The sequence below is a fragment of the Lygodium microphyllum genome, chromosome 27 (genome assembly GCF_053477565.2).
Source record: "Lygodium microphyllum isolate KBCC chromosome 27, Lygodium_microphyllum_v1.1.10, whole genome shotgun sequence".
Classification (NCBI taxonomy): domain Eukaryota; kingdom Viridiplantae; phylum Streptophyta; class Polypodiopsida; order Schizaeales; family Lygodiaceae; genus Lygodium; species Lygodium microphyllum.
Window position 1 is genome coordinate 886,165 of NC_141161.1, and position 19,389 is coordinate 905,553.

General features: G+C 47.3%; 1 long non-coding RNA gene across 2 annotated transcripts in view; it reads left to right on the plus strand.

Annotated features, from left to right (window-relative positions):
• LOC148011994 (uncharacterized) overlaps positions 1-19,389 on the plus strand; it is a 53,594-nt gene that overhangs the window by 19,996 nt on the left and 14,209 nt on the right. For both annotated transcript variants that reach the window (XR_015689081.1, XR_015689080.1), the window contains exon 4: positions 18,611-18,887. This is a non-coding gene — a long non-coding RNA (uncharacterized LOC148011994). The remainder of the gene's footprint in view (positions 1-18,610; positions 18,888-19,389) is intronic.

The following is a 19,389-nucleotide window of genomic DNA, read 5'->3' on the forward strand; positions in this document are numbered from 1 at the left end:
AGTCATGGAAGAGCGGACTAGGACGCTATGCAAGCGGGAGAGGAGCTTGTGAGGGGGAAGAGAGAAAAACAGAGAGAGAGAGAGAGAGAGAGAGAGAGAGAGAGAGAGAGAGAGAGAGAGAGAACTACAAAAAATAGATGAATCAATAAAACTTAAGAGGGCACAAGAGATAGAGAATCCTCAAGACATAACCAATATACACAATATGGACACCAACAGCATGGGCTTATTATATTGTAGAGCATACATAAGCTATAGTAAGCTCATGAGAGAGAATGGGGAAGACTCAATAAGGCTGAAGGTCTCTTGGCTCTCTCTTGCAAATTACAAAGGAGATGGCCTCTTTATATAGGCCTTGAGGGTGTTTAGGGAGGAGGTTAAGATAGAATAGGAATTAACACCACCAAAGCTGCATTAAGGCGGTTCCACCAATGTGGAAGCTCCAGCTAGATGTTTTGTTGACCAATTTTGTACTTAATCAAGTTCCATCATAGGTCAGTTGTCTCCATTCTTCCCCCTATAGCTCGAGTCCAAGAGCTCTCCTATAAAAAAATATAGAGAATCTTCATACAATAAGAGCATATCTAGCAATAATGGAGAGAGACTAGTGAGAATTCATACATTACTACTACAATTAAGGATGATTTAGGAGGGGAATTCTAATGGTTTATTAGCTTGAGAGAGAGGAGAAGAGAGGGGAAAGGGTTGGGAGTCTAATGAATGATGTTTTATGGAAGTGTTAAGTATGGGGAAGAAAGTGTGGATGTGTATAAAATTGGGAGGTGGTCTCCATCGCAGTTGGAAAAAGTTGGCGTCCACCATTTTGGCTATATCTCCCGACTCGTAGCTCCAAAAAATTATAAAAAAATACCAGCCGAAACTTCAGCTCACGCGCTACAACTTACATGTTAAAAAGTTTTTTTTGGATCGGAGTAGAAGTATTTTTAAAAAATCTTACAAAATCATATGTCTGATTTTTCTTCCACTAATGCTTCCAAGAAGGGTCCCATTTGTTTGAATTATCATAAGGCTCCAAAGCCATGGCATTATGAGCCTCACATGCCCTTTGGATGGCTCCAAATCCATTTCATGTCTTTTCTTTTCACATTACACATTTTTCCTTCACCTTCCTCCATTGATCTTTACTCTTCACCCCCCCTTGGTAAACCGGTCCATGAAATATTTCCATCCAGTGATTTCTTGGATTTCCCAAGAGGTTGTTCCCACCCTCTTCTTTATTTCAAACGTCCAAATATACAAAAAATCAACAAAGTGTTAGAGAAATATTTTTTTGTGATTTTCTCGGATCAGTACGTCATGCATCTCATGCTCACACACACATCTGCGCAATAACCCGTCTTGTCCCATCTTATAAAGTTGGCCAGCTATCAACTGATAGAGTTGGATTTTTAGGATAAGCCGTCTAAGTCAGGCTTTTTTTTATCGGTCATTCCGGTAGTCCATGTTCAAGCACTTGAACTATGTCATTTGCCTAATATGGTGTCATGTCAGCTCTAAATAAATTATTTTCGTTGGATAAACATAATAGATGTGCGTCAGGCAGTTCGTCCACAATGCCTTGTTCAGCTGCTTCTCCCATGGGGATGTGAGATAGATGGCCAGCTATGTAATGCTGTTTCCCCTTATGTACCGTCACGGAGAAATCAAACTCCAAAAGCAGAAGAAGCCATCTAACAATGCGTCCTGTAGCGCATGGTTTGTTAACCAGGTGCAACAAGACTTGATGGTCAACAAAGAAAGTAAAAGGCGTAGCGAGAAGATAATGTCGAAATTTCTTTACGGCAAACACCATGGCCAAGCCCTCCCACTCCGTTGTTGAGTAATTCATTTCGGCCTCAGTGAGTTGTCTGCTGCAAAGCTCACTGGGTAGTCCAGATTGTGTTTACTAGGTTGGCACAACACAGCTCCTACGATGAATTCGAAGCGCCGATGCGTACGTGAAACGTGAGTGTCCAATCTGGGGGTCGTAGTATTGGTGCTGTGTTTAGAGCTTTTTTTAGTTCCTCATACGCGCGTTGGCATTCCTCGGTCATTCGAATATATATAATCAACAGCTTGTATAGAGGTCTAGCAATCAATGCATAATTTAACACAAACCGTCGATAATACCCTGTATGTCCTTAAAAGCATTGAATACCCTTGTAATCAGTTGGGGGTGGAAGATCGACAATGACCTTGATCTTTAAGGAATCTGTGGCAATGCCATTATTTGACACCATGTGTCCTAGGACATATCCATGCTTCACCCAGAACTGGCACTTCAAGGGGTTCAATGAGAGCTGGTATAGTCGACATCGTTCAAAGACCGCTTGGAGCTTGCCTAAGTGTTCTCGCCAAGCAGAGTGAACACACAAGTCATCCACGAAGACCTCTAACTTCTTTCTCAGAATGTCCTTCAATATTATACACATCAGTCGTTGGAAAGTGGCTGGTGCATTAGTCAATCCAAAAGACATGACTACGTAGGCAATGACTTCCCATTCAGTGGCGAATGCAGTCTTATGTCTATCGTTAAGATACACTTGTACTTGATTGTATCCAGAGAAACCGTCTAGAAAACTGTAGGTCTCTTTGCCAGCTACTCTCTCGAGTATGTGCTCGGTGTATGGCAGTGGGTAGTTATCTCTCTTTGTAGCTGCGTTTACCTTCTTGTAATTGACATACCCTCTAATCTTTCCATTTTTCTTTAGGACGATGACTATGGGTGAGACCTTGTCCTTTTGTTCAATTTTGTAGATGAATCCCGCTCTCATCAGTTTGTCAATTTCTTCCTTAATAACGTGAGCGTGCTTTGGATTCATGGGATATGATCGCTGCTTGGCAAGCGTTGCGTCAGGTGTCATGGGTATGTTGTGAGTCACCACAGTCGGGTCCACTCCTTTGCATTTTTCTAGGGACCAAGCAAAGACGTCTATATACTCTCGCAGGAGAGTAATGAGACTTGCTTCATCTTGCTTAGCCAAGTCATCTGCTATAAAGACAGGTGGTGGGGTCTTCCCCTCCCTGGCTAAATTGACCTCCTTGACCTTGGCGGTTCCCTCGATTGGTTTGCTTGCTTGCCCTTGTCGTTTGGCTTCCACTAAGATCACCACCCTATCTCCCTTTTTGAACTTTGTGAATTGTTTTGGTAGGTCTTGCGGTTTTCGTTGTTCGTCTGTCCGCGTTTCTTTGCTCTGCGCCTGTCGTTCCTCCTTTAATCGTTAGCGTCGTAGGTGGACGGGTAGGTCCCCCTTAGTGCGTCTGGTCTTGGGAGGTCGAGGTATGTCTGGGTCACTATTTGAGTTGACTTCCGATTCGGAATTGAACTCTCTGTTTTCGCTAGAAGAGAGGCTCTCTCCGGCCGGTTGTAGCTCAAAAGGTGAGTCCGTTTGCAGCAATGGTGCGTCACTTAGTTGGGCTAGGCTTTCCTGCTCGTAGTCGATTGCACCCGTGTGCTCCTGTTAACCCCAACACGAAGAAAGCAAAAGGAAATAAAAAAGATGCAGGGCAAAGGCGGAAAAAGGTAGCTCGACTGAAAAAAGAAGAGGAGAAAAGGCCAAAAGCGCAAGGGCAATCTTAAAAGTCCAAGGCAGTTGCAAAAAGGGGAAATGTGCATTTTAAAATGCAAAGGCGCACCCTGAAATCTTGTAAAAGAGTACCAGGTAGTGGAAAATCCGGAAAGCTAAAATAAAAGACAAAGACAAAAGCAAAGGCGCACCAGGAAAAGCGCAAGACAAAACTCGTGTAAAAGAGCGCAAGCGCATCGCGGCTTAACTCAAGGAGCGTCGGGCTCTCACCCGTGCAAATTGTAAATATCGATGGGCGGTGGAAAGGAAGCTAGGAAGATAGAAGGACAATGGGAAAAAGGGCCTAGGCTACGGCCGGCCATGTAAAAAAGGGAAAAGGGGATGACCGCCCAAGAGGGATTTAGGGTTTTGTATATAAAGTTGAAAAGTGAATGAGAAGCTCATTCTTGTGTGTAGCAAAAAGTAGCTCTCTTCTTCTTCTTCTCCTTCTTGTTCTTGCTTGCTTGAGCTTGTGCTTGTGAGAAGGAGTGTGAGAGTGTGAGGGAGTGAGTGTGTGAGGGTGAGGGACCGTGGGGTGGAGAAGCCCTCCATCTTCTCCTCTCTTCTTCTCTTCTCTTCTCTTCTCTTGTCTTGCTCGCGGCTATGGAGCTTGGAGCGTGGAGCTTGAGGATGGAGATTGTTTGAAGCTTGCACTTGGATCGTGGAGCTACCGGAGTGTGCGAGAGAGGAGGTAACTCGAACGGCATGGAGGTAAGCTCACTACACCTGTAGATATGGATGGCGCGTCGGCTATGTGAGAGGTAGCCATTAGTGCTCGGCTTGGAACGCTTGAAACAATAAGCGGTCCGTGGGTCTTGGCGGTTGAGCGAAAGCTCCCACATTTTGGTTCCGTTGCCGGGACAACGGATTCAAGCCTTGAGCGCTTGCGCACTTCGAATCGAGCATCAAAGTAAGGGTTTTTCCCTGAACCGGTGCTTGAGATAGGTAGGAAGTGAGGGGGTTGAAGATTGTATTTTTTGAGATTTATGTTGTGAGATGGAGTAGTGTAGGTATTTACTTTGTGATTTGGATGCATTAGAGTAGGAGAAAACAAAGAAAAACAAAGAAAATAAGCATTAGGGTTTACTATTGCAAAACAAGGCAAAAACAGAGCAAGAATCGTGCAAAAGTGGTAAAAAACTCACTTGTGATGCCTAAGGTCGGCAAGTGAGTTATTGGGGGTGTCAATACTTTACCCGGGAAGAGGTATAAGGGCCAAAAGTGGCAAGAAAGGCCACATTGTGCATTGCAGGGTTTCAGGAGAGCAGGAGAGAAGAGGAAATCTTGGTGAGGGAATTTGCTTCAATCTTGGCATCAGGGAGATATTTGACTAGCCTAGGTAATTCTAAATCTTCCCCTACAGTAGTAGGATGGATCTGGAGCTGCGCGACAAGGGGGAAGGCCTCCAGCACCCGGCACGACGAATTTCGTGAGAGTTGGCGAAAAGACGCGCAGCGCCTGGCGTGTCCGAGTAACGACGACTCTGGTCCGAGGCCCAGACTCGGCCCTCGGACCGCTCGACTTGATCCACTCGGCCACTACCACTCGGACGCTCACACTCGAGCCGTTCGAATCTAGCACTCGGACTACCTTAGAGTTCTGCCTCGGCCACTCGGCCACCTGACTCTGCCTCGGCCCACTCGGCCACCTGACCCTGCCTCGGCCCACTCGGCCCTCGGACACCTGGGTTCGCACCGGTTGAGTTGTGCGTTCGGACGGTAGTTACGTACGGCCCTTCCCACTCGGCCCTCGGACGTGCTGAATTGGGCACTCGGACCATGCAATTCGGACCAGTTGGGCCAAGTGTGCAGTTTCACCAACTTTTCAAAAAATTTTGCTTGACCCGGCCAACACTCAGCAGCACGAACTGTCGGAAGCTCTTAGAACAGTCAGAACTTGATTCTGGCACACGGAATAGGCAAAATCGTAGGCAGCCGCTGAGCAGCTAGAGGTAGGCAGTTGCGAGACCAGGGACTTAGATGCAAACCGCTGAGTGGAAAAGCCTGATTAGACCCAAAAACGAACGAGGCAACGAATTAGAAAAACTCTGAACCCCGAAATTGACCCCATAGGCTACGTAGCGCGAAAGGCGCATCGTAGACCCACCACTGGGCTGAAACCTCGAGCAAGTGGTTCACGATTTGGCTGAACAATCCTCCAAGCTGTGCATGGTGTTTACTGTAACGGCCATGCGGGTCGGGAAAGGGACCGCCTCCCGGATCCTCGCAAAGGGGGCTCCTCTGTATCCTCCCCAAGTAGGTTGGAGAGAGAACGCGTGCCGCGACAGGCCCTCTAACTTAGATCCTCGGGCTGTAATGGTCCTACGCGAGCATGGATACTCATGTGAAAAGGAGCAACCAGAAGCCCGCACCCGAATAGAGGCAAACAGAGACCCTAGAACCTTAACGGGTCAATCTGGCCATCAAGGGCAAAAAGGCCACACTACAAGGACACACGTACATTGTGTTCAAACTACGTCTAGTCAAAGCAGAATGCAACATCGTCAAGCTACCAATGCGGAGATGATTAGACATGACAGTCCTGACGATGGATGTACCCTGAGCAGCGCTACACAGACAACCCAAGATCTCCGTGGAGAATCCACGTCTGACTGTGCAGCTAGGGACTCAAGGGCATGTATCAGAAGGCTTGAAGCTGTAAACCAAGACCCGGACGATGAAGACATAGTACCACTTGCTTATCTTAGGGTCAAACTCACTGCAAAAAGAGAGCATGGGTTTGATGCTCTCATTGATGAAGGAGCAAATTTCAATATCTTGACTTACGAAACATGGACTCTACTAGGTCAACCAGAGCTCAAACCGACTGATGCAACTCTTAAGTCTCACGGGCAAAACCCACAAGCACTTCTAGGGAAGTGTAGAATCCTTGTAACTATTGAAACAGAAAGCTTGCCAGTCCTGTTCTATGTTCCTCCAAATAGCGAGAATTATGGAAAGGAAATCCTGCTAGGAAGGCCCTTCAAAAAGGCAACGAAGTGTGAAGCCAACTATATAGCACAGAGGATATGCCTAGCACTACCAGGTGTGAGGATAATCGCGACTTTTAGCAAGGGTGACCCCACCAAACCTCGAGGGAAGGGCAAGGAGCATTCTGACATACCGAGCAAGCGTAGTAATGAGAGCAGGGAGCTGTTGAAAGAGTTGATACAAGCGCAGGTTGAACAAAGAGAACCAGTAAGTGAGGCCATACTCGAAACAAAGAGGTTAGGAGATAAGCCCAAGGATAGGGCTTGGACTTATAAATATCGTAGAAGATCACGAAAGAAGCCCAAGCTTTATAGACGAAGGCATCCATGGAGAGCTGGCACGACGCCATGATGGATATCCAAGGCGTTGCTTCGTGCTCAAGGGTATTATGCAGGCAACAGATGGATTTGGGTGCTGAAACCCCCTGCTAAACCACCTCGGTCAGGAGCCCAAATTAGGTCAAAAGAAATGAGGCAAGGGAGGATCTCTAAACGAGAATCCGAGTCTCGGACCAAAAATATTGGAGTGATTGCGCTCCTCACGATTGAAATCAAGAAACTGAACATGACCCATCAAATACTAGATCCTCAGCCTAGCGTGCCTAGCAAGCAAATATCAGAGGGATCCGTCGAATGTGCACAAGGTCTACTAGTGGCCAAGGAGCCTTTGACTGTCCAAGGGGACAAGGAGCACCACAGGCACAACGTCACTCATGATAGGACTGATTGCTCAGCAAAGCTAACGACGGAATCCTCCCACAATCACAAGCAAATCATTCAGCCGGTGCCAGGTCTGCCTAAGAGTCCTAGGTCCCCTACGTCCTCTCTTCCCAAATGGACCCAGGAGGCATAACGGCAACTGTCAATGGTAGGGGCTCACTTCCAACCTCTGCCTCCGTTAAAGCTTCCAAATACCCAGGAGGGGAAACATGACACTGGCCGTAGCTCTCGGCCCAAGGATACTCCCGTGCGACCCAATGTGACTGGATCAACTCAGGATCCACACAGGTGAGTGTTCAGAGGACAACAAAAGATACAACCACGTCCGATCGCCCTAGGGACTCCACACTGCGATCCACCAAGAGTAACCAACCCACTGGACTAAACGCCACTGCTCCCAACCAGGGACCGCAGGAGTCACAACCCTCGATTGTGACCACACCCCTTGCAAAACGTGTCCCTAACACTTCATCTGAGGAGGAGGTGCCGCAACCAGTATCCTTGACAACTCCAATCCGTCCCAAGTACCTAAAGCCTAGGCTCGAGGAGGAACCCCTCAAAGATGTGGCCACGGAGATGACACACCAAACCACTCAACCTAGCAAGGCTATTCAGCGGGCCGCGGCTACGTCCCATGAGGACACACTAGAGAAAGGAAATGCTAAGGACCGACCAGGCACAACAACGGTTGACCTAGTTCAAGGTCCTGAACCATTGAGAGATATGCCTTCACTAACCAAGAGAAAGAGGAGAAAACAACGCAAACAACAGTAGCTACAGGTGGTCGTGGACCCCAAGAGCATTGAAACCAAGAGCGTTGGAGAGCTGGGGAATAAAACATCATGTCCATCCACCAATGAACCCATTGATATCTCTCCTAATAGCGGTGAAACCTCAGACACATCCGTGTGCTCTGAAAAGTTAGTGCAGCCGTTGCCATCAACAGTTGTTTCCAACACTCAATCCACCGACAATAGAACTCACATCGACCAATCAAGAGTGGAGATAACACTGCCACAACAGGGCGACAAATTTATACCAGTCACGTCCAAAGAGAACCATGACGCAATGACGAAGCCTCAAGAGAAACATGGAAACCCCAAGCGCATGAGCACTCCTAGCATTGATCAATCTTGCTCTTCTAGGCCTGAGCCCCCAGCTACGCTAAAGCCCAGGCAAACTCCTAGAACCTTCCGTGAAATGGCAACTGAGCAAGCCCTCGTCGAACATAGAGGTGTCCAGAATGCCTAGCCGAGTTGGATGCCAAACTCAAGGTGTTCGCACGTGTCTATGTCTTGGCAGACATGCGCGCATTCCCTAAAGAGCAGCTTCGAGACTACTTGCCCTTTCCTTTATCTTGGGAAGAGCAGGAACACCTTGACGAGCACTATAGCAGGCTCCTGCACGAATCTTGCTACTCATCTCGGGTGAGGAAGCCGACGAACTGCGCTTAACTGTCACATTCAATGAGGCGCTCTGCCAACCGAATCTCTTAGACATAGAGCAACTAAAGCGATTGTCAACAGGCCGAAGTCGATTTGAGCAGCGTTGGTGTGAAAGCCGCGTTGCAATGGCCGAACTAGGGGCTGAGATCATGACAGTCTCTGAGGAGCGATTGGCCAAGTGGCGATCCCAAAGAGACCCAACCTATGTGGCACCAACTTCCCTTTGAGTCCTGACTGCCGTTTGGGGCAAGGACTTGGCTGAACCAAGCCAAGAAAACCCTCTGCTTGATAAGGTTCTCACTGAGGAGGAGTTACATGTCGCCAGCAGACTCGGACAAGATTCCATGCTACTCGATGTGGCGAAATATCTATCAGTATTGAGCAAGGTGACGTGTACTAGATGCATGTGCCACGCTTCGGTACAATCTCGAGTTCTACAATTGGTTTCTATCCTCGTAAAGTGACAGGGATTCTATATATATATATATATATAAACAATGATTTTTGTGTCACCCTGTATAGACATTATCGACACACACAAGCAATAAAAAGCCAGGCGCGGACAGAAGAATCGAGGCCAACAGGCTATGCTAGGCCGGTCCCCCTTTCACCAGATCATGTCCGCCTCTGGGCAAAGGGCATGCACTCCGCATTGCCACCATGGAAAGCCCTGACCAACATCCCTAATGATGTAAGCAGGGCATAGTCCCTCCCTACACACTTTTCCCTTCCCGGCCTATCCTTCCGAGGATGAGCTCTCCAAACGCAGGACCAACAACCGATGTAACTAGGCATGAGTCAAGATCTGCTCGTAGTTAGAGGCTAGAGGGATACCATTACGGGGGCCATCCCTCTACAACGAGTACAACATGTGCCGCACCTTCTCTTCTAGTCATATGCGTTTGACAACCCACACTGAAATTCCTCCTATGCGAACAATCTTATCCTATATCACGACCTAACCCTTGGATTGCATCTTGCAGGTCCCCAGAAGGAAAACATGGAGAACCACGGATAGTTGGTGTGCAGAGACGCTCTTCGCAAACGACGGGAGCACGTGGCACGCGCCCCTCCACCGGTGCGCTATGTACCCACTCTCAAGAGATATGCAAAGAAACGCGGACCTAAACGGCACCGTCCCGGATGAAGGCCTAAAAATCCTCGGACCAGGAAAGTCAAAGCTCAGCTAAGCGTGCAAGCCGTGGCAACACCAGTTGCACAAATCCCCCACGAGCGCTCAAGCACCAGGTGCCCAAGAACAGGAAAGGCAGCCAGGGACAGGGAAGAGTTCGACAAATTAGTTAAAGGTATTTTGGAACTGGCGGCGGCCCGGGACTATACCATCCATGTCCCGGCCGACATGTGCCCTACCCGACCTCAACACAATCCCGCACCAGCACCAGTCCAGTCGCCCAACCAATCGGACTCGCCCCGCCTAGTAGAAATCGACTAAGCCCTAGGATGTATGAGCAGCTTAACAAGTTATCAGGACCTAACTTTTTGTCTTTTGATGGGTGGAAGGGAAACTCCCCTCTCATGCAACTTCTTTGGCCTATAGCTAATGTATGCCGCATCTTTGACAAGCGATCGCATGGGCACTGCAATTAACATCATAGCATTTTGAAAAGTCATGCTTTAACATAACTACGTCTGTTGAATTACTTAACGCAATCAAGCATGTGCTCACGACGTGACAAGTGGACGCAGGATAATACAGGTCTTCGTGCAAACATGTTCAATGCCTGGGTTACTGCAAAACCACGACCGTGCACTAACCAAACCAAGTCACGCTGCTAAACGCGAACAATCACCCTCGCGAGTGCCCACATCGCACGAACCCACGCGTAGTCATGGGCTATACTCTCTTCTTGGGCTACGCTCCACACTCACGACGGGGGGCGCTGCAATCGTACCGATATCGCAACAACGGCTCCCCTAACAACGAGGCTAGGGCAAATTCATCATGGTCACATCCGTTTCCCAAGCCTCCGAGGCTTGACATATCCCGACCCATTGAAAGGCTCATAGCCCCCGCATATTGCAATGGTTGTACTGTGGCCAAAAAAAAAGAAAAAAGAAAAGAAAAGAAAAGAAAAAAGAAAATAAAAACGCACCCACGTGTACATCACCGCACCTAGGGGTCCTCAAACTTAGGTGCGTCCAGTGACCTTGGTCGGTTGGTTCCGTCTCTAGTCCCCTAGTTCCCTAACATCATCCACAATACTTCAGGGCACATCAAGAGCAGGACAGCCCTAGGAAGCTTGTCTCGCCTGTGGTTAAACTTGTCACCCTGAACCATTCCCACAATTCCCTCTCATACTCTGCCTTAAAACCATGGCAACCAATTGGGGCACGCACCACATGAATAGCCATGAACAGTACACCGTTCTTACCCACAGGCCCAATGTCGCTCACCTACGGCTCGTACACTATTCTCGTACCCTATCTTGCTACATCTACAATCACAATGCACACGATGGCGCACCTACCTTCATATGTACTTCTTTCCACCATGACCACTCTGCTTCATCCACACGACGTTATGAGCCACCGGGCCGTAGTCTTCTACCTACATAATATCTAAGTATGCACGGACACTCACATAATATCTACACTAAAGTCTATACACAGTTTGGGTCCTCAAGTGCAGGACAATACTCTAGGCTTGCTTAGAGTTTGCTTAGAGTTCGACCTGTCTCCCAAACTAATCAAAATATGTCTTGTGCACGATAAGAAGACTAGCATTACCCTTAGGGAGAGACCACATGGGAGGTTTTTCAATTGCAGGTATTGATGACTCCAACGAAGGTGTCGTTCGCTCTTCATCAACACTCAACTCTGAATTCCTATCCTTATCACGGTGTAAGCCTGCCCAGAATCATCCTACACTGAATCCCCAACAAACCGCCACTTGTACTCCATCCGTGCAACCCCTCCTAGATTACAGCCCTACCACCAACTCCCATTGCCCTACCACCTACAACTTAACCCACCAACGTGCCCCCAACGACCTTCCTCCCCACCACTACCGACACTCCGCCATGACAACCCCCGACGTCCTTGCCACCTACGTCTTCGGTGCATGCTAACGCTTGCTACCTATAACGGTGAGTGTCATGGGACTGGCACTCGTCTAGGAGGGGGGTAATGTTAACCCCAACACGAAGAAAGCAAAAGGAAATAAAAAAGATGCAGGGCAAAGGCGGAAAAAGGTAGCTCGACTGAAGAAAGAAGAGGAGAAAAGGCCAAAAGCGCAAGGGCAACCTTAAAAGTCCAAGGCAGTTGCAAAAAGGGAAAAGGTGCATTTTAAAATGCAAAGGCGCACCCTGAAATCTTGTAAAAGAGTGCCAGGCAGTGGAAAATCCGGAAAGCTAAAATAAAAGACAAAGACAAAAGCAAAGGCGCACCAAGAAAAACGCAAGACAAAACTCGTGTAAAAGAGCGCAAGCGCATCGCGGCTTAACTCAAGGAGCGTGCTCTCACCCGTGCAAATTGTAAATATAGATGGGCGGTGGAAAGAAAGCTAGGAAGATAGAAGGACAATGGGAAAAAGGGCCTAGGCTATGGCCGGCCATGTAAAAAAGGGAAAAGGGGATGACCGCCCAAGAGGGATTTAGGGTTTTGCATATAAAGTTGAAAAGTGAATGAGAAGCTCATTCTTGTGTGTGGCAAAAAGTGACTCTCCTCTTCTTCTTCTCCTTCTTGTTCTTGCTTGCTTGAGCTTGTGCTTGTGAGAGGGAGTGTGAGAGTGTGAGGGAGTGAGTGTGTGAGGGTGAGGGACCGTGGGGTGGAGAAGCCCTCCATCTTCTCCTCTCTTCTTCTCTTCTCTTCTCTTCTCTTGTCTTGCTCGCGGCTATGGAGCTTGGAGCGTGGAGCTTGAGGATGGAGCTTAATTGAAGCTTGCACTTGGATCGTGGAGCTACCGGAGTGTGCGAGAGAGGAGGTAACTCGAACGGCACGGAGGTAAGCTCACTACACCCGTAGATATAGATGGCGCGTCGGCTATGTGAGAGGTAGCCATTAGTGCTCGGCTTGGAACGCTTGAAACAATAAGCGGTCCGTGGGTCTTAGCGGTTGAGCGAAAGCTTCCACAGCTCCAACCAAGGTCGATCGCAGTCCTTGTGTTTGACTCCTTTCTCTACTCTCAGTGCACTCTGCTTGCGTGATCCGGGGTCTACTCGTATTTGTTCGATTATACGCCCCCCAGTGTTGTACTCTAGGGTATCGATTTCCCTTTTACTCTCATCACTGAAGAAACAACAGTCCTCATATTCATTGTCAGAGTTGTCTTTGTCCGGTTGCTCCTCATTTTCTTGGTTTTGACAATTCTCTTCTTGCTGGTCGAGGATTAAGGCCCAATTGTACTTCAAGTTTAAATTGTGTACCTTGCACCATCGCCATTCAGGCTCATTCAAGAGATCTTGGAGTGGCTTAAGATTCGTTGCTGGATTGCCAGCCAACTTGTTGGTTAAGTACACTAGAATCTCCAGAAGCTCTTGCCTATTGTTTAGGACTTGGAATGCAACAGGGTTGGGTCTTCCACGTATACGTGGCTTCCAGTCATCGTGCAGACAGGCATTGAAGGTATGCCCTTGAGCTTGCCAATTGCCTTGATGGCTTGTTCGTACTCCTTAGTTTCTGGGAATGGTAGGTTGAGGGTAGCAAGGACATGCATCCAGTCTCGCTCATCCCCAGGGCACGGGATATACTTGGTAAGGGCCCCATAGGATTCCCTAGTTTGTCTGTCGCTATTCAGTATGATGGAGATGGCATCCAGATCGACTGGCGTAGTCTTCCAAGTGTCCATCTCTACTCTTACAACTTTTGTTCGATTACCTAAGAAGATAAGACCGTTGCCCCAGTCTTTTATGACTCTTGCGTTGCACATCCAGGGTCGGCCTAGCAGGATGTTGTAGTCCACTCCCTTCATGACTATGAAGTCAACAAAGAATTGGATTCCTGCAATGTTTACTGGCCAATTCTTCAACACTCCGAATGGTTTCATCTTCATTCCGTTTGCCAGTGTGACGTTAAACCTAGCAGTCTCGATCGGTGCGTTACCCCAAGTTTGGAGTACTGCATGGCTTAGCATACTCACTCCTATCCCTGTGTCCACGATCCTCTTTCTGTTGACGTCTCCCAGTGCTTAGACTGATAGGACTGCATGCATTTCCGTGCCTTTCCAAAAGGCATTAACGTGCAAGGATTTAGGCATGGAGTGCAACGTCAGACTCGGTATTTGGGTTTCTGCATCGTGCTTAGGCAAGTTTGTGGCAATTGGCTCATTTGGTTCTTCAACCCACTGCTTTAGCTCCAGCCATAGCGTTGGGTGCTACCTAAGCAGGTCGCCTGAGCTCAAAGTTCTCGGGGTGGTCACCAGTGTATTGAGGTTGTTAGTCACTTGCCTCTCTCCTAGGTCTGCGGTTCTTGGCCAATGGCCTTGATTGTCTTGCTAGCCCAGAGCATTTAGGCTTTGTGTAGGCGACCCAGCTTGTGGTGCCATCACCTCCCTTGATCTTGGTCGAGGGAGAGAGATTGGTGTGCTTATGCTTGAGAGATTATTGATCTCGTCTTCTAATATGGGCTCAGCGTCTTTTAGGTGCTCTTGGGCCTCCTTCACCCATTCTTTCACCTTCTTGATGGCTTTGAATTGGCGTTTTAGGTTGGGTTATCCTCGACCTTAGTACTTTCCTTTTTAGCCGACCAAGGAGCCGATATTTCTTCCTCTGCGTCAATGACTTTCCTTCCAACAGGTAGTGTCGTGGCACTTTTGGTTTTGAGGGTGACCTTAGCATTTGGTCTTTTCTTCCTTCGTCTACGACTCTTCTTTCCAATTGAGGTTGCGTCCAGGTTGCTAGGCCCTGGCAATGATATGTCGGCGTGCTTCGTTTGCGCGTGGGTCATGACATGCAATGGGATAGGCATGACCTCCCCATCGAGTGTCTTAACATCGAACAACCCCAATGGAACCGATGGACCGTTTCTTGAACTAGAGGATGGTCTCCGCCTAGGGCAATCGACAAAGAGATGAGTGATTTCACACTCAACGCATCTCAGGTTAGCCTTATCTCTATTTGCTTGCTCCCTCTCAGAGTAGTGCGAAGAAATATGTCCGGGGTGACCGCAAGTCCAACACACGACTGGTTCTTGGGTTTTCCATCATAGGCCTCTGCCTCTGCCTCTACCTAATGCCATCACTGGTATTGGTCGATAGTCCATGAGGATGGCGTTGCCTTCCTCATCGTATGACACATACGGGTTTACATAAGGCTCGTCCACATAGTGGACTGGAGTATCACTAGGTGGATGGGTCACATAGGGTCCAGGCGGTCTAGGGATACATGTAGGATTTATTTCCATCCTAGGGCCAATGGGGCTCCCTTTCCAAGGAAGTTCGGTGGCTTGTTCGCAAGGTAGGGTTGATCGTAAGGCTGTGGGTATGGGAGCCTCCGAGGCAATCGACAATGCATGGTGTCATGGCCGAATCTACCACAATTAGTACATGGTTATGAGCTAGGGTCCTGACACTCGGTTAGCAAGTGGTTTCCGCCACAATGCACACATTGGGCATATGGGCGCGTTGGCCGTCTCATAATCTCTTGCAGTTTGGCGATGTCCACCCTAATCTCTGCTAGCTTTTGTCTCGAATCAATGCCCTGCCCTTTCCTTTGTCCTGCATGCTTGGGTCGGCTCTCTTACTCGGTGTTGAGACCCTCTCGGAACTCTTGGTGCTAGAATTCTCTCGATCTGAACCTCTAGAGCCTCTTTCCTTGAGTTGGTCGTCCACTCTAATAGCTTCTTCAAAAACCCTTGCCAGTGCATCTTGCTGTAAGCTCGAGTTGCCGGCTAAGGCTTTGTAGAGCTCTTTACTTCTTATTTCACTGATGAACATCGTGGTTACCGCTCTTTCGGTTGGTATCTTGCTCGTTGGGATTCTTTTGAAGAGGCTCCTCACATGGTTCACATAATCTCGGATGTCCTCTCTCTGCTTCACATTCATGAGTTACACTAGTAGGTTATCCAGGTTCAGAAAATCTCTTAATGAAGAGATTTTACAAGCAATTGAAATCGGCACGCTTCGCAGTATCTAGACTTGTGTACCAGGTTCAATCCTTGTTGCCTAAGCATAGTCCGAAGGCTTGGGAGTGTTGAGTAGGATCAGAGAGGCCGTTGGCCTTGCAGACCTGCTCAAACTGCTCCACAAAACTGTATGGGTCGTCAGTTGCTTGGTATTTGTCCAACTGCTTTGCTACCACGGGGATTTTCGATTGGCTCCTAGAGCCTTGGTTAACTCCTAACCCTGTCAGCAGCGATGTTGCCAATGCTGCCGCGCTTTGTTCTGCGGCCGTTATCTAGCAGCCGCTTTGTCAGGAGCTTGCTCAATGTGAGATCTCCTTCTAGCTCTCTCTCGCTCTTTGACCAATTTCTGCCCACTAAAGCTAGCACTCTTTAGATCTCTTGCATTTCTAAGCTCTGGCGTAAGTTTCTAGTTGGTTGATCCTGGTTGTACGTAGCTAGGCCTTGCAGAGCCCTACGTGCCAACTTTCTCTCCTCCTCGAGATCTACTATGATGTCCTCTATAGGTCTACCACGATACTCTTGCCGGGTTTGAGCATCGTATTTATTCACTAACTGCTGGACAGCCTCAGGAAAGTCTCCTAGGTTAAGCTTCTCGTTGCTTCTATGGCTTGAGCTACCCTTTCATGTCTAGGACTTCCTGTTCTGCCAAGTTGTCGATCAAGTCGATAAGGCCGGGTAGATCCACTTTAACAATATTGTCTGTCCTTGTTGCGTTTGGATTTTTGGATGTGTCCTTCGCTTGGTCATGCTTTTGGGAATTCGATCACCCTTCTATATCTTTGGGTCTTCTCTTACTGGTGGGTTCCTTTAAGTTCTTAAGTCTGTGTGTGTTCCTTGCTAATTACAACCAGTCATCAACTTACCCTCACTCTGTGCGTATGTGTGTGTGTGTGCTCTTTTTTGTGCATTGTGCGAAATCAGGCTTTTAGCTCTTCACAATTGTGCTTTGAGGGCTGGAAATCAGAGTGAGTGAGAAAACAAGTGCCTAGATGACTCTAGCGCTCTCGTCGTGGTTTTAGCCTGATAGGCTTGTACGCTCAGTTTTTGGCCATCCCCGTGGGGTTCTCTGCTATTCCCTCCGCTCAGTCATGATTGGTTAGTGCTACTCCACTCAATGCTGCTGCCGGGCTGGATTGCTTAGATGGTCGACTAGTGTTGCCTCTATGCTCGAGTCTCGTTGATCCCTTGGTTCCTTGTGTCAGAAAGGCGTCTCAAGCGTCTGTATGGTCTTTGGATGTTCGTATGGCCGGTGTCTAGGTGGTCTGGTTCAATTGTTAAAAAATTTAGGAAAAATCAGACTCGGCCTAATACGTCCGAATTGCAGGGCCGAGGGCCGAATACGGGACGGCCTCCTGAGCTCCCCCCTGGTCTCTAGGCTATTGAATCCCTCCTTCACAATGTTCTTGCCACTCTTGCTCCCTCGCTTGTCGGCCTCAACCCCCTTCAGCTCTTCTTCTTCCCGGTTTTCCCAGATTTGTGCCCTGTTTGGCCTGTTTTACAACAGCAAACCCTACACTTTTCCAACCGATTTTCTAACCTTAACTTACTCTAAATGTAACAAAAATTGAAAGCAAGGTACTGAATTAATTTCTCCTACTAAACTAACCATCAAAGACAAAAAATACTTACTTGTAGCACGGATTAAAGACCAAAACCTCCTATCTATCTCAAGCTGTGGTTCAAGGATGAAACCCTTACTTCGATGCTCGATTTGAAGCGCGCTCAAGCTTGAATCTATTGGTCCCAGCAACGGAATCAAAATGTAGAGGTGAGCACAAGCTCAACCGCCAAGATCCACGGACCGCTTATTGTTCAAGTGTTTCAAGCAAACACTAATGGCTACCTCTTACATAGCCGACGCGCTATCCTTCTCTACGAGTGTAGTGAGCTTACCTTGATGCCCGATCGAGTTGCTTCCTCTCTTAAGCACTTCGATAGCTCCATGATTCTTGATGCAAGCTCAAGCATCCTCAAGCCTCCATCTCCGAGCTCCATCCTCTATAGCCACGCGCGAGATGAGAGAAGAAAAGAGAAAAAGAAGAGAGGAGATGGAGGAGGGCTTCACCTCCAAGATCCCTCACCCTCACACAATCACTCACTCACTCACTCACACTCCGTCCCTCAAGCAAGCAAGAGAGGGGAAGAGAAGAAGAGAGGAAGAAGAGTCCACTTTGCCACACATCAAAGAATGAGCTCTCGTTCATCTTTTGAACTTTATTTACAAAGCCCTAAATCCCTTTTGGACGGTAATCCTCTTTTTACATGGCCGGCCATAGCCTAGGCCATTTTTCCATTGTTTTCCTATCTTCCTAGCTTCCTTTCTATCCCCCATCCACATTTACAATTTGCACGGGTCAGAGTCCGGCACTCTTAAAATAAATTATAGTGCGCCTTGTGCTCTTTTACAAAAGTATTGACTTGTGCTCTTTCTTGTGCGCCTCTCCTTGATTTAGGAAATTTTCAAACTTATTGTGTTTTCCAATTTTTCTTGGCGTGCCTTCGTTCTCCATTTCGCTTTTGCCTTGGCCTTGTCTTCTACTTTAGATTTTCTGGATTTTCCACCTTGTTCGTTTAAGGGTTAACAATATGCCATCTTTATCTTGATTCATCTTTGTATCTACCATGAGGATATTTGCCATTGTGTAGAGATGGCTATTAATCTTTTGCTAAAACATGCTTCATGGAAAAAGAAAGTGCTTGCATTAATTGCTACTTGGTGCAATCACTTCAAGGATAGTACTGAGCTTACTCTACAAGATGTAATTACTTCTTTGGAATATTTTGATACTGGTTTATGGCTAAATCTGCAGAAGTAAATCATGGATAGCAAGATACTTCGTACAAAGCCAGGATGAAGAGGATTTTTCCATAGATCTTGGATACCAAATCAATGGGAATCAACCAAGTGCAGTGCTGAATTCTTTGTTTCTTCAAGGTAACGATGATGCTGAAGTGGACAATGGGTTCTATGATGGGCAAGAGGAAAAGCATGAAGAGGCTAATGACCAAGATGAAGATCATGAAGAAGACCAAGCTGATCAGCAAGTTGATCCTCTAGTAGAAGACAATGTATATAAAGATCACTTGGTAAGTGATCAGCCTTTTGGACCATTTGAGGAAGGTTATGAGAATGCTGAAAATGAGGACTCTGACGTTCTTGATCATGCTTATGATAGATTAGTTGAGGAAATTCATCAGCTCACACTTAATCAGTAACTAGTAAGTACATCAACTAGAAGAGGAGTTGGATGCATATGATTATGGTTATGAAAATTTGGATAATGATTTTGAAGAATGGTATGCTGATAATGAGGATGTACATGAGATTCATGATGGCTATAATATGATGGATGATGGATATGCTTATGGTGATGATTATGGGGATCTTTCTTCCTACCCATTTGACCCAGGTGGTCAAGATTAGGAGTTTGATACCAATTTTTCTCCTCTTAATCATTATTATGATGGTATACCTTTTGATCTAGGACGCTATGGGCAGGATTTTGCACCTTCATTAGGCCAACATCCATATTGAGGTCCACATTTTTATCTTTCAGATGTTTATTTGAGTGAAAACTAGTTATTTTAT